Here is a 17534-nt window from a genome sequence, read left to right as displayed (position 1 = left end):
CTGATATAGATTTTATATGTGTAATCTTGTAAAATTTTTTCTCATATTATTTCTTTTGTGGAAGAAAACTGTTAGATTTAAATTAATAAATCCAGGTTCTTATTTTCCATAGAGTTTATTAATAATCTCTTGAAATAGGGAAAGCAGATATTTAGAGATTTAAACCTAATCTAACCTAACTGACCACATGTTTCTCCACATGGCTGTCTCACTCAACCATGGTCCTTCCTCACCATCGGCTAGGGAATAGAGAGAGCAGGTGTGTCTTGCCCCACACCTTTATCCTTTCTCTTGACCTGTAACCTTTAGTTTTGGGTCATGTTCCTAGGGCTCTTCACCTGTGACCTCTGTTTAGAGCATTCACGTGACATCCAACCATGCAGCGAGGTGGGGACAAGCTGGGGAGAGGGGAGCAGATTCTCACTACATAGAAACTGAAGCAGAAAATAATAAAGAAAGTGAAAAAATTTGCTGTGGTCTGGATTCAGACTATCAGTTCTCTCCCTGGAAGCAAATGGCATCTTTTATTGAGTCCTTTGGGATTGTTTCAGATCACCCTATTGCTGAGAATAGCAAAGTTTTTCACAGTTGTTCATTATATAGTATTCCTGTGTGCAATGCGTTCCTTCCACTTAGTTCATTCTGCTTCAGTTTATGTAGGTCTTTCCAGGATTTTCTTTACTCCTCCCATTCATCATTTATTACAGCAAAATAGGATTCTATTACCATCGTATTCTGTATTTTACTCAGCCATTCTTCAATGGACAGGTATCCTCTCAATTTCTGCTTCTTTGATCCCACAAAAAGAGTTGCTTCAAATATTTTTGTATATATAGGCCCTTCCCCTTATTGCTTTTTACCTCTCTGGGATACCAACCTAGTAAGGGTATTTCTGGTTCCAAGGGTCTGTACTGTTTTATAGTGGTGAGTTTCAAAATGTTGTGTGCTGGGGGAGGGACCATGCCCTTGCTTTCTAATGTGGGATTGGTCTTAAATTGGACCAATCTTGTGCGGGGGGGGGGGGGGGGGGGGGGGGGGAGGGGGGCACGCCCCCTACTTCCAGGCATGAGATTGGTCTATATAAAGACCAATCCCATCCCTAGGTGGGGCTCTCCCTCTTTTATGAACGAGGGTAGTGAATGGGGTTAGGAGGAGAAGTGAATGTGGTGAGTTAATTTCAGCCAGGGCAACTCCAGTTACTTTTGTTTAAATAAAACTTTAGAAAGATCGGAGTGAGGAGTTTTCTTTTTAGCTCTTTCCACACAGTCCTTTGGGCACAAGCCCAAATTGCTCTCCAGAATAGTTGAATCAATTCACAACTTTCCCAACAGTACATTAGTGTCTTCATTTTCCCATGTCTCCTTCTAGTTCTGTTTTGTTTTGTTTTTCCTTTCTGTCATAATAACCAATCTGATAGGTGTGGAGTGGTACCTCTGAGTTGCTTTAATTTGCTTTTCTCTAATTAACAGTGATTTAGAGCATATTTTTTTTTCATGACTATAGAGATCACTAATTACTTTGTCTGAAAACGACCTGTTCATATCCTTTGCCCACTTATCAATTGGGGAATGACCTATATTCTTATACATTCAACTTATTTCTCTGTTTTTGAGAAATGAGACCTTTATTAGAGAGACTCCTAAAAATTCTTATCCACAGTTATGATTAATTTGTATTATACTCCTTTCTATTTCCCCATTTAGTTTTTGAGCACCACATCTCCCAGTTTGTCCTCTTTTCTATTGGCCCCAACCCCTTCTCTTATTCTCTTCTCTTACATTCCTATAAGATAATATAGATTTCTATGCCCAATTGATTGTGTATGCTCTTGCCTCATGTGCAACTCCCCACTTCCCCCACCTTCCCCACTGATGTAAAAGCTCTTTCATATCTCTTTTATGTGAGATCTTTTCCTTCATTCTATTTTCCCTCCCTTCTTCTCCCAATGCATTCTTCTTTCTCATGCCTTAATTTATTTAATTTTTAGATATCTTCCCATCATATTCAACTTATATCTCTGTATATCATGTATATTACTTTATTATATATATACTTATGTATATTACTTTTAAATGCCCTAATAATGATAAAGTTCTTAGAAATTATATGAATTGTCTTCCCATATAAGCATATAAACAGTTTAACCTTATTGAATGTCTTTTCATTTCTTTCCTGTTTACCTTTTCATACTTCTCTTGGTCTTGTATTTGAGCAACAGATTTTCCATTTAGCTCTAGTCTTTTAATCAGAAATGTTTAAAAGTTATTTCATTGATTTCCCATGAACAATTAAATTACATTCAGTGTTTCTGGGTGATTCTTAGACAAAGTCCTAGCTCCTTTGCCCTTTGGAATATCATATTCTAGGCTGGTGATGGTGAACCTATGACTTGTGTGTCAGTACTGACACACTTAGCCATTTTTAATGATATGTGTCCACATGTGGGCTCAGCTTGCCTCAGGGCCCAGGGAGCCCTGGCTGTGGCCTGCCCCAGCTGGGGGGGGGGGGGTGGGCTGCTACATGTGCTAGCTGTGGGGGTGGGGGTCAAACTGCAGCACACAGACCAGGTGGCTGGGGCATAGGGGTGGGGAGGAGGAGTGTGCCAGTGGAAGGTGTTTGCATAGACAGGCAGGCTGGTGGGGGAAAGCTGCTGCTCTCATGGTGCCCCCAGACTAACCAGCTGGGGAGAGGCAGGGCTCCAGCCCACATGCAATGGAGCAGTGCCTGGAACCTACTACCAGATACTTGTAGCACCCTGAGAAATATAGCAATGACTTTACTCATAATTTTTCCCTCTATGTACCTTTGTGAGACTTTATTCTCAGCATTAAATCATATCAAAACCAACAAAAGAAACAGATGGACAGATAAAGTTAGTACTACTTGCTTGGGCTTGAAGAGTACAAAATACAAACCTTCAATTGAAGATTTAGCCAATGAAATTCAGCAACAAAAAATTCACTAATAGACAGGTTAGTTAAAGAATTCCCTCTCCCCCTTACTTATCTTAGTTCTCTTGGCACCCCACACATATTAAATAATATCAAGGCCAACAAAAGAAACCGACTGACAGATGAACAAAGAAGTCACTAAGCAGGTAAGTTAAATCATTAGTTTTGAGTTTATTAAATACAGTTATATATTACAATTATACATTTTTGTTATTTAAGCTATAAATATTGCAAAATTATGGTGTTTTTTTTTTTCTTGAAGTGACACACCATCTGAGTTATGCTTGTTTTTTTGGCAAATTTTGACACACCAAGCTCAAAAGGTTGCCCATCACTGTTCTAGGCCCTTTAAGGCTCATCTCAAATCCCTTGCAAAGACATTTCCTGATTATCTCAGTTTTTAGTTTCTCCTATGCCCCAATTTATTTTGTATATATCTATATTTGATTATCTGCACAAATGTTGTGTCTAAAACTTAATAGAGAGTGGTTGATTTCACTGCTATCTCTGTATTCCCATAGCCTTACGTTTACAAGGTGCTTAATACATGTTTTTATTAAATGAACATGAATTTACCAAAGACTTGACCATCTGCAATGAGACAAGTTGAAGCAAAAAGAAAATATCCGCACATATGTATACGTATATATACACTCATATACAGAATATTCCAAAAGTTTTAGTGCCATTTTAAGCTCACACACATACATATTTAGGTTTCCTCCACTGTAAAATTGGTATAATAAAGACAGCTACTTCACACATCTGATCTTGAGGGATCCAATGTGAGATAATATTTAAAAAGCATTTAGCACAGTCTTTGGCACACAATATCCCCTATATAAATACTAATTATTATTATGACTGTATATAATACACATAGGCTCCCACACACAAATTGACTTGATGACTTGTCTTGGCATCTATGGAAAGGGTTTTCATTCTGGCTCATTCCCTCTCTGTCAGAATCACAGGTCGGTCTAAAAAGTGGCAATGCTTAGGTTGACTATATTGTACTGAATTTAGCAATAGGTCCTCCTAGATACTATGAGGCAATGGTAACATCTCTTCTCATTTCTGTCTTAATATTTGTAAAAGTTAAAATTAAATTTCAATAATAAAAACATTATATTTTAAGAGATTTATTAATGATCATTAGAAGTCAAGGAATAAAGAAGATACAAAATAAAGACCATATGCCCATGGCTGATCAGCCAGTTCAAGCACCTGTCTTACCACCACTAAGCTCAGGACAGGAAGTAAAGAGCCTGGGCCTTTATGGACTTCCCTAATATCCCCCATCTACAGGAAGTACTTAAGGACAGGAAGTCAGTGGGCTCCTGGGAAATGTAGTTCTTTTTTATTATAACAGATTTTTAATTATACATATTCCTCCCCAAGCCCATGGGAGGAGGATTTATAGCTCTCCATGAGAGTGGTGTGCACAGACCACCTGGGGGGCCTCTCCATACCATTGACGCTTTTCTCTATGATTGAGCTAAAACCTTTCTTTGCCATTAGCAGTCATGTGACCCAGGGGCTGTCAGTGTTACAGGGTGATAATGAGGGCCTAATGCTCCAGTTGCACCTATCCTACAGGGATAATAGAAAAGGCTGCATTTTAACTTGGTTTGTAATCACATAAACAGAGTCAAATCATGGAGGTAGAGTCAGCAGAAAAAAATGGCATTCACAGGTTTCTGGCTAGAACCTTGGCTCCTTTCCTCAGGGACAATAATAACTAATAGGAAGAGAAACCTTAAGTAGTGGAAATACATCCAGAAGATGGCAGGGATAACCACCAGGCTATAGAACTTTGTCCATGCTGGATGTGCCTACATTTCCTACAGAAGGCTCTGCATGGGAATCCCTGGCTTCAGGAAACCACACCTTGGCACCTCTTGATTTTGGAAGTTAATCTCTAAAAACAAACATTTAAGCATTTACTCTCTGCCAGGTATGTCCTAAGAATTAGAGATACAAGGGCAAAAATAGCATCCAAGTCCCTAGCAAACCCCCATTCTACTGGGGGAGACAAGCATGCAAAAATTTATATAAATACAATATAGGTAGAGTGTAAAAAGAAGGTCATCTCAGCGGGAATGTTTGAGACAGATGTAGAGAATTGAGAAAAGCTTCTTGTAGAAGTTAGCCGGTAAGACCAGCATCACTAGATTACAGAATAAAAGAAAGTTTATTTATAAGAGGGGAAAGGGAAAAAGAAGCCAAGTTATAAAGTGTATTAAAAGCCCAAAAGACAATGGCTAATAAGATGAAAAACTAAACTTTTCCCTCAATTTTAAGGAACTTTTGAACCTTAAAAAAATATTAAATTTGTGTGACAGATAAAGTAATATCAGCTAGCTATATGCTCTAAGACTTCAAGAACTCTAACAAGGTAAAAACATGATGAACTAACAGCAAAAACTAATCACTAACTTTTAACAGACTCACCTCAGCATCCTCTCCCTCACCACTCACCATGCTATGGCAAAGGTGCATAAATTGACGCAAAATCTTACAACAAAATCTAACTCTATTTCACTCCCCTTCTTGGTGCCACTGAAAATCAAAAGGCAGAATTTGTCTCTGCCTAGGACTTCTATACTCTATGCTGCAAAACTCCTCAATTAGAAAACCTAGGAAATATAGAGAATTTGGTCAGGATTCTAGGGTATACTTGGATCTACCAAATAAAGGTCTCTGCATCAAAAAATAAATTCTGCAGCCACCCCATCCCCACACCTCCCTACAGAAATCACCTGGGGGCAGAGACGAAGAATGGTAGAAAGTGAATTACCTACTATGGGAGGAGGTTGAGATAGATTTTAGGTTTAGCTCTGTGGGAAACCAAAATCAAAATGAATAAAGTCATGAAGTGAGCAATAGAGGAATATAAGAGGGAAGAAAAGACTGACATTATCAGAGATCTCAGGAGGAAGAAAACTCAGTTAAAGAACTTAAGCATAAGCAGATAAGCCAAGAGGAAAGATATTAATAACAGAAAGCCTGCAAATCAGCAAAATGAGTCTAGACATCTGTGAATAATTGTGCAAGACAAAGGGAAATGAATCAACACCTGATGATGTAGAAAACCCTGTGAACTCCCAAGAGAGCATGTAACCATAGCAGGATTTTCCTGAATGATTTGAAAAAGAAATGAACATTATGAAAGTAAAATTTTTGGCTTACACAGTATAAATAATTGTTAGATAGAAAAACTTGAATCCATGGTAACAATAGTTAACATTTAAATGGCAAATACTCATATGTCAGCTACTATGCTAAATGCTTTATATTATTATTTCATTTGATCTTCATAACAACCGTGAGAGGCAGGTACAATTATTATCCTCATTTTATATATATGGATACTGAGATGAACAGACTGTAAGTGATTGTTTAGGGTTATTTCACTAGTATAGAGGCCAGATTTGAACTTAGGTAGAGACTCCAGGCATGGCTTTCTATCCACTGTACCACCTCACTGCCTGCTATGGTTGGCCATGGTGGCAAACCTTACCCAAGAAATATGAGAGAATAATTGATTGGGAATGAAAATATAAAGAAGTAAAGGAAAATCTAGAAGAGAAACAAAAGCAGCAATGGTAAAAGAAAATGTGATGTCCATATAAGCAGAACATAATAATCGTGAAGATAGGATACATGGGGATAATTTAAGAATTATAGGTATCCCAGAAGAACACAAGAGGTTAAAAATACCAAAATAAACAAACAAACAAACAAACAAAAAAAACCTTAAACTTTATGACACAATAAAGAATACAAGAAAATTACCCAGAATGTTATATATAGAAAATATTGTACTAATTGAAACTATCCACAGATCATATCTGAAAGGGAAGGGCAAAGGAAGAAACCATACTACAAACACCCAGACATATACTGGTTAAATTTAAGAATTTCAATAACTAACAAATTCTGTAAGTTATTGGGGAACAAGCTTCCCCATTATTAAGTAAAGGAAATTCCAACAACATGAGGCTTTTCCTTGCTGTTTAGTCATTTGCAGTTGTGTCTGACACTTTGTAACCCCATTTGAGATTTTTCTTGGCAAAGATACAGGAGTGCTTTGCATTTCCTTTGTCAACTCATTGTAGATAAGGCAGATCTAATTAAGTGATTTGCTGGAGATCACATAGTTACTAACTATCTAAGGTCTGATTTGAACTTAGGAAGGTGAGTCTTCCTGACTTCATGTCCAACATTCTATTTTCCATACCACCTAACTGTGCCAGTTTTTCTATACTCACCATAAATTGCAGGAGGGAATAGAATACTATGGTTCAAAGCATTCCTAGAAAGAAAATAAGAGCTGAATAAATCCTTTGCTTTCAAAACACTACAGACAATAGAAATACAAGAAAGATAAACAGATACTACAAAGACAGAAGCAAAATCACAATGGAAAATCAATGAGAAAAAAATTTTTTTTTCCTGAGAGTACACAAGGAGACAGGTGCTTAAACAGAAGTCAAATAGAAATGATGGTGAAGAAGTGAGCCTGAAATATCATGGAGTAAATCTCACAACATTCAGCCTATAGGTGAATTAATATTTTTGGTGGACAAAATTATAGTATTGGAGAGTGTATATGAGGGAAGTGATAGGGAAAACAGAGGGGAATATGTGATGTACCTCAACCAAGTCAAAGGCTAACAATGAAGTGGAAAAAAAAAACTCTTGAGGTCTCTCAGAAAGATCACCTACAGGAGAAAGGGTGCAAAGAGAGATTGAAGTGGGGGGAAAGAAAGAAAAAGGTCTTGTTTCATGGGTGAGAGGAAGTACTACTGAGGAACACTCCCAGTGGGGAAAAATATTCTACAAAAGGAGATGGTGCCCTTACAATGGGTATAATGTGCATAGATTTGGTGCTTAGAGAGAGATCACACATCCTGCCACAACAGAGGCAGGAAAGCAAAAAAAGAAGATAGGAAAGAATATGGAATGTATTCTAATTAAGACCTAAAAGAGAGGTTATGGTGGATAAAGAGCTGGGCCTCTAGTCAAGAAGATCTGAGTTTAAATATGTTAAAAATATCATACACATTGTCAAATTTCCTAGGATCAAGTGAATCCAAAAAATCTAGAATTTCAAATATTTTATTAGAGAAAGCAAAAACAGTCACTTGTTAAAAAGAGATAAAGAAACTATACTGAAATGAACTATAGAAACAAACTATATATTGAATGTGTATTCTCCAAGTGGCAGAGCTTCTAAATTCATAAATTAAAAAAAAAACACCTCATTACTTGAAAGAAAATAATTTAACAAATATAACAGAAAGAAACAATGGGGAAAGGACAGAATGAAACACACAGAACTCAAAGATTGATGATGTCTTCTAAATGGGACTGCAAAAGAATATGTCTATGTCTCAGTGTCACATGGAACTTTTTATAAAAATTGATCCTGTATTGGACAGAGAGATATTGCTGATAAATTTAAAAAGACAAAAATAGTAAACACACACTTTATGGTTCATAATATAATAAAAATAGTAGTCAATTGAGGGAGCAAAAACAAATCCATAAGCCAAGTGGGAACGGGAACATAACAATGAAATCCTAAATAACTGAGTCAAATAACAAAGCATAGAAACAATTAACTATGTGAATTAAAATGATGATAAAAAAAAAGTACCAAAAATTTTTAGATGCAACTAAAGCAGGCCTCTAGACGAAAATCATATCTGTGTAAACATCCTTTAATTAAATATAAGAGATGTTTATGAAATTAATGTATTTTTTAAATTAGAAAACCACTAAATAAATATAAATTAAAAACTAAAGCAGAAAACAGAAAACAAAATCCTACAGAAATAATAAAATTAAAATGTGTTTCTTTGAAAAGACTAACAAAATTAACTTTTAGATGATCTGATTAAAAAGAAGAGGCAAATAATTAAATTAACAAATAGCAAACAAACAGGATGAAATTACAACAAAATATGATAAAATAAAAGGAAGTTTCAGAGCCTACTCTACCTAGTTATATTGTAACAAAGCTGAGAACACAAAAAAAATAGAAATATTTTCAAAAATAAAAACTACTCCAACTAACAAATAATAAAAAGAGAGATCTTAAATAATCCATTCTATGAAAAGGAACAAGATCTAACTATAAACAAACTACCAAAAGGAAAAATGCCTGTTCCAAGTGAATTCATGAAATGATAATAATATTTAAATAGTACTTACTGTATGTTAAGTGCTTTATAATTATTATCTTTCTGAATTCTCACAATGACTCCAGGATATGTGTTATTATTTATCCCCATTTTATAGATTACAAAGTAGAGGTTAAGTGAGAATAACTAGTACCCATACTACCGAAATTATTTTCAGAAATTGAGGAAAGAAAGCGATATACCAGATTTTTTTAATGAGAAAAACTTTATACCAATTCCTAAATGATACAAGAATATAGCAGAGAAGGAGAATATAGACCAATGAATTTTAATTTACAAGCTGTAAATAAAATCCTATCAAAATACCGCAATGATTTATGCCCCAATCGTTAATTCTAGCCAAGTTGTATTTATATTAGAGTTATACAGATGAATGGTTTGATATTAGGAACATAATATAATTACATTGAAAACAAAAACTCATCAAATCACATGATTATCTCAACAAATTCAGAGGAGAAAATCTTTTGATGAAGTATAATATTCATTTAAGGTAAAGAAAATACAAGGTATAGACAGGAGACTATTTTTTCTTTCCCTAACTACATGTATAAACAATTTTTAAACATTCATCATTTTTTTAATTCTTGAGTTCCAATTTATCTTCCACATTCCCATTCTCTCTTCCTCACTTCCTCCCACCATTCTCCTTCCCTAATATAGATTTTACATGTGCAATCATAGAAAACATTTCTAAATATTAGTTATTTTATGGAAGAGATCTCAAATTATAAAAAATGTAGAAGAAAGAAAGAATATGGAATATAGTGTGTTTTTGTCGGCATTCAGACAATCAGTTCTTTCTATTAAGGCAAATAGCAATTTTTCATCATGAGTCTCTGGCATTGTCTTGTATTACTGCATTGCTGAGAATAAATAGGTCATTCACAGTTGTTCATCAAAAATATTGCTATCACTGTGCACAATGTTCTTCAGGTTTTGCTCACTTTACTTTGCATCGGTTCATATAAATCATTCTATATTTTTATGAAATCATCCTACTCCAATTCCTACAGCACAATGGTATTCCATCACAATCGTATTTCATGGATTCTTCATTTGATGGACAACACCTCAGTTTCCAATACTTTGCTATAACAAAAAGAGCTGCAATAAGTATTTTTATCAAATAGGTCCTTTGATCTCTCCTCTTTTTTTTCTTTGGGATTTAGACCTAGTGATGGTATAGCTGGATCAAAAGACATGCACAGTTTTAGAGCCCTTTAGTCATAGTTCCAAATTGCTCTCTAGAGTGGTTGGATTAGATCACAACTCTGCCAACAGTGCAATTAATGAAAGACAATTTTTTAATTTAAAACTATATAAAATGAAAACAAACATAATATGAAATAGAGATACATTAGAATATTTCCAGTAAATATGAGAGTAAAGCGATGATGCCTGATCTTTATACTATTACTTGATTTAGTCTTAGAAATGCTAGGAATAGCAATAAGATCAAAGAAAGAAATTGAGACAAAAAGAGAGGTAAAGAAGAGATAAAGTATTCCAACTTGATGATGATATATAATGGCACATGTTGAAAATCCTAGGGAATCAGCAAAGAGACTAAAACAATATTTATTTCAGAAAAATTGCAGGCTACAAAACAAACCACCCCAAAATCAATTGTATATCTATTCAATAATGTCATAACCAAAAATGCAACAATAAGGAGGAAAATCCCATTTCAAAACACTACAAAATGTATTATATGGTTTTGCCAATTTAATAAAATTACATAATGATCACATATAATTCACTCTTCTAATGCTATATAAATTAAATGATCAAATATATACTTTATAGAATTTGATTAAAATGTTATAAAATTCATTTGGAAAGAAACAAAATATCTAAAATACCAAATGATGTGATGTAAAGAAGTAAGGACACAAGGAGAATAGTACTTCCAAACCTCAACAATAAAATTAACAAATAATATTGACAAAACCATCTGGTATTGGTTTAAAAATAAAGAAGTAGGTTAATGGGACAGACTAAACAAAAGAATAAAAAACTGAAACTCAATAATACAGCTTTTGATAAAGCAGAAAACATAAATTAATTATTAAAGAACTTCCTCTATCATAAAAATTTCTAGGAGCAATGGAAAACAGTATGGCAGAAATTAGACTTAGACTAAAACCTTTCACCATATTCAATAATACATTCTAAATGGATATGTGCCCTTAATATTAAGGAATATATTATAGAGTCTAAAAAAAATTAGAAGAGAAGCAAATCATATGTCTCTCACGGTTCTGGGTAGGAGATTTGCTATTAACCAAGTGAGGCATAGAGGCAATCACAAAAGTCAAAATAGGTAATTTTAATAACATGAAACTGAAAAGCTTCAATAGAGACAAAATTAATGCACCTAGGATGAAAAGGGAAGTATTAGAAGGGAGGGGGAAAATCTTTGTATTAAATTTATTTGATAAAAATTGTATATCCAAGATGTGCATTTGTGTATATACAAATACAAATATAAAAATACATACATATTTACACACATATTGTATATATATGAAACAAATAGCCATAATGTATGTGTATACTATTTTTGTCTTTTTAAATTTATCAGCAATATCTCTTGGGGAGGAGTGTTGGAGTTTGCCCTTCCCTGTCCTCTAGAGGCCATTGATTGGATTAAAGTCCAGCAGTCAGTGAGGGAGGGGTGTCACAGCCTAGGCTTTCCTGAGTTCTGAAGAGTTTTGATGGGATTAAGTTCAGCTGGGTTGGGCTAGGTGTGTTCTGAGTCCAAAAACCTTCTGGAAGGCAGGAGCAGTATGGAAGAACTCCATGGCTCTGACCAGGCTGCCAGCTTGCTCCCTCTCCAGCTCTTTCCCCGCCATCTGTGCTCAACACTCCAAGCTTGGCACTGCCCTGCCCACAAGGTATACCCTCTAGACCAGCGCCTTTGCCCACCCAGAGGTTCCCACTGTTGCTGGAGGCCCAGTGCTCCAGGTGAGAGGGGGGGATATCCTGGGATCTTCCTTCTGCCTCCCCCCTTAAATGTGAGTGTTCTTGGATTCCAGCTTTGGGGGGGTACCTTTTGAGTTGAGTGCAGCAGGAGGGTTCCTTGGCTCTGTCTTATTGTTAGGCTTGATTTTCAGTCCCCTAGGAGCATTCAGTTTGTGATCGGTAAGAAAGGATATTCAGAGGTCTGAACTTCTGCTCCTTCTATGTGGCCATCTTGACCCAAATCCTCTCTTTTAGATCTTAATTAGAATGCATTCCATATTCTTTCCTATTTTCTTTTTTTGCTTTCCTGCCTCTGCTGTGGCAGGATGTGTGATCTCTCTCTAAACACCAAGTCTATGCACATTATACCCATTGTAAGGGCACCATCTCCTTTTGTAGAATATTTTTCCCCACAGGGAGTGTTCCTCAGTAGTACTTCCTCTCACCCATGAAACAAGACCTTTTTCTTTCTTTCCCCCCACTTCAATCTCTCTTTGCACCCTTTCTCCTGTAGGTGATCTTTCTGAGAGACCTCAAGAGTTTTTTTTTTCCACTTCATTGTTAGCCTTTGACTTGGTTGAGGTACATCACATATTCCCCTCTGTTTTCCCTATCACTTCCCTCATATACACTCTCCAATACTATAATTTTGTCCACCAAAAATATTAATTCACCTATAGGCTGAATGTTGTGAGATTTACTCCATGATATTTCAGGCTCACTTCTTCACCATCATTTCTATTTGACTTCTGTTTAAGCACCTGTCTCCTTGTGTACTTTCAGGAAAAAATTTATAGTCATGAAAAATTCCCCAATAGATACATGATGAAAGGATATAGTTTTCAAAAGAATTGCAAACTATTAATAATGCTCCAAATTACTAATTATAAGAAAAGTGTCTTGAAAACCTAGAGTATCCAGAATAAGATGGTGACAGCGCCAAAAGCTGCAGAAAAGTCAAGAATAATTAAGATGGAGAAAAAGTCATTTGATTTGGCAATTAAGAGATACTAAAAACTTTAAAAAGAGAACAATGATGAAGTTGGAAGCAGATTATAGAGACATAAGCAGAAAGAGATAGGAAAGGAAGTGGAGGTACTGTTTAAAGATGGATTTCTCACTCTATTTTGGCATGGAAAAGGAGAGAAATAGAATTATAGTGTATCCCTAATTCCAAAGCCCATTGCTATGAGATTCTCTGCTTATTGATGAAGACTATTAGCTCTTCTCATGTTGATGTCTAACCATATTCTTCCCCTTCAGCAACCATGGAAGTGGAGTTAGCATTTTCATTCTTCTCTCTTGAAAAACTAGAAGCTGGGACACTGCTGGTTGAGTTGTGAATTTGTCCAACCATTCTGAAGGGTAATTTGGAACTATGCCCAAAGAGCTTTTAAGGAAAAGAATATCTGTCCTTTTATCCAGTCATACCATTACTGGGTTTGTACCCCAAAGAGATAATAAAGAAAAATGTTTGTACAAAAATATATATAACCATGCTGTTTGTGGTGGCAAAAATAGTTGGAAAATGAGGCAGTGTCCATCAATTGGGGAATGGTAGAACAAATTGTGGGATCTGATGGTGATGGAACATTATTGTGCTGAAAGGAATGATGAACTGGAGGAATTCCATGTGAACTGGAAAGACCTCCAGGATGTGATGCAGAGTGAAAGGAGCAGAACCAGAAGAGTATTGTATACAGAGACTGATATACCGTTGCATAATAGAATGTGATGGACTTTTCTACTATTAGCAATGCAACAACCCAGGACAATCTGGAGGAACTTATGAGAAAGAACACTATCCATATCCAGAGAAAGAACTGTGGGAGTATAAATGCAGAAGAAAAACATATGGTTCGATGGGGATATGATTAGGGTTTTAGTGTTAAAAGATCACTCTATTATAAATATGAATAACATGGAACTAGGTTTTGAACAATGATACATGTATAACCCAGAGGAACTTTTTTTCAGCTCTAGGAAGGGGGAAGGAATAGGGAAGGGAAAGAACATGAATCATGGAACCATGGAAAAATATTCTTAATTAATTAATTATTTAATAAAGAAAGAAAAACTGGAACCCCAAAGTTCCCATGGCATCTTCATAGCAGGAGAGACTACATACAGAAAATAGATATTTAAAGCTTACAGATGAGTCCAAGGAGATTCAAGAGCTATTCTCTCCTACTCTCCCCAACTCTAGCCTAACCATCATACAAGGCAAGGCATTCATCTCCACCAATGAGGTCAGTAGTCTGAGTATTGTTATATTCATTTTACAAATGAAGAAACTGGTTCATAGAGACTAAAAGACTTTTTCAGAGTGATATAATTCAGAAATGGCAGAAGTAAGACTTGAATGTAGATCTCCCAAGTTCAACACTCCTTTCATTATACTATGACAATTCAGTACCTGTTTGATGATCTTTCAAAACATTCTCTAAGAAAATATAAAATGGAGTCATTTATGTGGCGGTCAGGGTTTAAAGTCAGCACATATGAAAAAGACATACTTTTAATCAAAATTACCCTTTAAAATGAATTTTTAAAAAGAGAAGGTCAAAGGAAATCACAGAGTTTCTTTACTGAACTATTGAAGATAAGGCCTATCTTTTTTTTTTTAAATACTTGTATTTTATCAGTGTTGTTAAATGACAGCGTAATGGAATAAAACTGCCTCCAAATAAATTTTTCCAGGTAACATGTCAATTAACACAATTTTTAGTATTTGTTTTCTGATATTTTGTGATCTGTGTTGCCTCCTTTCCTCCTATCCCACCCCCCTTCCCAGGATAGCAGGTTATATGATATAGGTTATACATGTATTATCATATAATGAACATTTCCATGTTCATCATGTTGTAAAAAAAAATGTCTCCTATTGCTTACACTAGAGAAAAATTCATGGAGGAAATAAAGTGAAAAATGTTATGTTTCAATCTGCATTTGGTTCCACTGGTGGTGAATATTATTTTTCATTTTGAGTCCCTTAGAGCTATCCTAAAGCCTTGCGTTGTTAATAATAATAATTAAGTCATTCTCAGCTGATCATCACATTGTTTTAATGTTTATAATGTTCTGCTGGTTCTGCTCATTTCATTTTGTATCATTTCATATAAGTCTTTCCAAAGAATTTTGGAAAAAAGCATCACATAGAGGGCAATGGAAAGGTCTATGGTTGGTGTTAAAAGGTTGCAATTTAATGGGAAATGCTGAAGAATAAGAGTCAAGGACATAAAGGAATTGTTTATAGGAAACAAAGACAGGATGGTTATGTGGTAAGAATGAACGATGTCAAATCTACAGTCGGAGAACTTCCCATGTACTCTCGTGATCCCAAGAGACCTCAGGGAGGACTTACAGTCCAGTAGGTTTTCCTGTGTTTAACTTATGGAAAGGAATGGAGGAGTCACAAGGTGGGCAGGCATGGATAGTTTGTGATCTGCATTGTTCAGGTATAATTACTGAGAATAAATTTCAGCTCTATTTGAGTATTTGATTAACCTTGGAAATTCCTGAAATTATTTATAATGTCTAGGACAGTATTTTTTAGACAGCTGTAGCTGAAAAGAGGCTAGAGCCACTTTTAAAGAAAGCAGACTTTATTAGAGAACATGAATGTGAGATAAAGACTATGTAAACAACTGGATGTAAATTTAATTGTTTATTAAAACCAGATAAATTCTAGATTGTGAGAGACAGGAGAATCAGAACTTCTACCCAAATAGAAGAAAAGGGAAACAAACGAAGACTTGAGCTGTCAGCAATAAAATAATAAACAATTAATAAAATAAACAATAAAAGCAACAGGGTTTCCTATTATCTCAAACAGAGCCATTTTGTTTAAAAAAATGAAAGTTGCTGTACTAGGAATATATAAAAAAATTACTGTTTTTGTGCTTCACTTCTGTGAGGGAGACTAAACCTTTTAATTTATTAAAATGAATTAAAAGGAAGACAATTTGTCTTACGTGGCTCCCTTTCCTCTTTATGTGAGTGTGTATGTGTGTGTATGGGTGGGTTTGTGGGTGTGGGTGAGGGTGCATTTTGGTTACTCTATCCTCAGAAAGAAATAGAAGGTAATCATTTTAACACCATAAATTTCTTTAAGTCACCCTCCAACTCTTTTTTTTTCCTTTGTTTTTTTTTCTGTTCAGTTCTTTCCAAAGCCATTCTGAATATTTATTCTTTAGAAATTCACAATATTGACTTAATGATGGCCTAATGGATAAATTGATATGCTGAGTTTATGCAGAGGGCTTCTCAACAGTAGATAACTTTTGTAAGACAAATTTCTTTTCCCTAGAAGGTTTCTTTGTGCTGAAGGCTTCTTTCCCCCAAGTTTCTTTTTTGCTGGTTTCTTCTGCTCTTCTGCACTACATATTACCTAAAAGTTTCTTTCTCATCTCCCCATTTCTTTTCTTCCATAGTCTTCTTTAGTAGGAAAACTATTTCATTTTTTCTGACTCTCCAATTCTTAGGCCAACATATTATATTTCAGTATATTGTCATGGTATATGTATTCTCAGATTTTTGAGTACTCACTGATGAATATTTTTACATAGTGCATGAAGGACCCTCCAGATTTCTGGACTTTTCAAAACATTGAAAATGCTTTTGTTGGTCATCTTGCACATGAAAAGATAGTAGTGACTGTTTAGGGAAGCAGGCCTGTATCATGTACCATATAGGTCATCCAATTGTCAAAAGGAACAAATATGAAATTTCAGACCAAATATAAAAATGCCCCATGTACCTACCAGGAACAAGTCTCAAAAGGCTCAATTTGCTAACATTAAGAAGAGTAATACCAGAAATGTTTCTGAAGGCCTTAAAGGCCACTGTCTTCATTACAGATGATTCAAGATTCCTTATGCTGAATTGGATGTCATTCCACCTCTTCAGCCTCTTAAACAGGAAAATTGATTCACTAGTCTTCTTATATCATTTGCCTTTATCTTCAATCACTAGAGGAAGTTCTGGGACTTCTTCAGTTTAATGACCTGTATGACCAGTTCTGGCAAGGCAGAGCCTGGACATAATGGAATAATATTTTTTTATTCTTCATATGCACTTTACTTTTTTTAAATTATATACTTAGTGACCACCACCAACAATAAAACTATTTAATTAGACAAAAGCAAATACATAAAAATTATATGTAAAATTAAAAACTCCATATTGTTTATAATTTGTATAAAATATATGTATGTATATATATGTATGCTAATGTAAACCCTCTGTTTTTTAGTTCTCTTTGGTTTTTTTTACTTGCATACTTTTTCTCTTGATTTTGTGGGTCCTTTTTTTTTTTTAACCCTTACCTTCTGTCTTGGAGTCAATACTGTGTATTGGCTCCAAGGCAGAAGAGTGGTAAGGGCTAGGCAATGGGGGTCAAATG

Source organism: Monodelphis domestica, chromosome 5 (genome assembly GCF_027887165.1).
Source record: "Monodelphis domestica isolate mMonDom1 chromosome 5, mMonDom1.pri, whole genome shotgun sequence".
Classification (NCBI taxonomy): domain Eukaryota; kingdom Metazoa; phylum Chordata; class Mammalia; order Didelphimorphia; family Didelphidae; genus Monodelphis; species Monodelphis domestica.
This window is presented reverse-complemented; position numbering follows the sequence as displayed.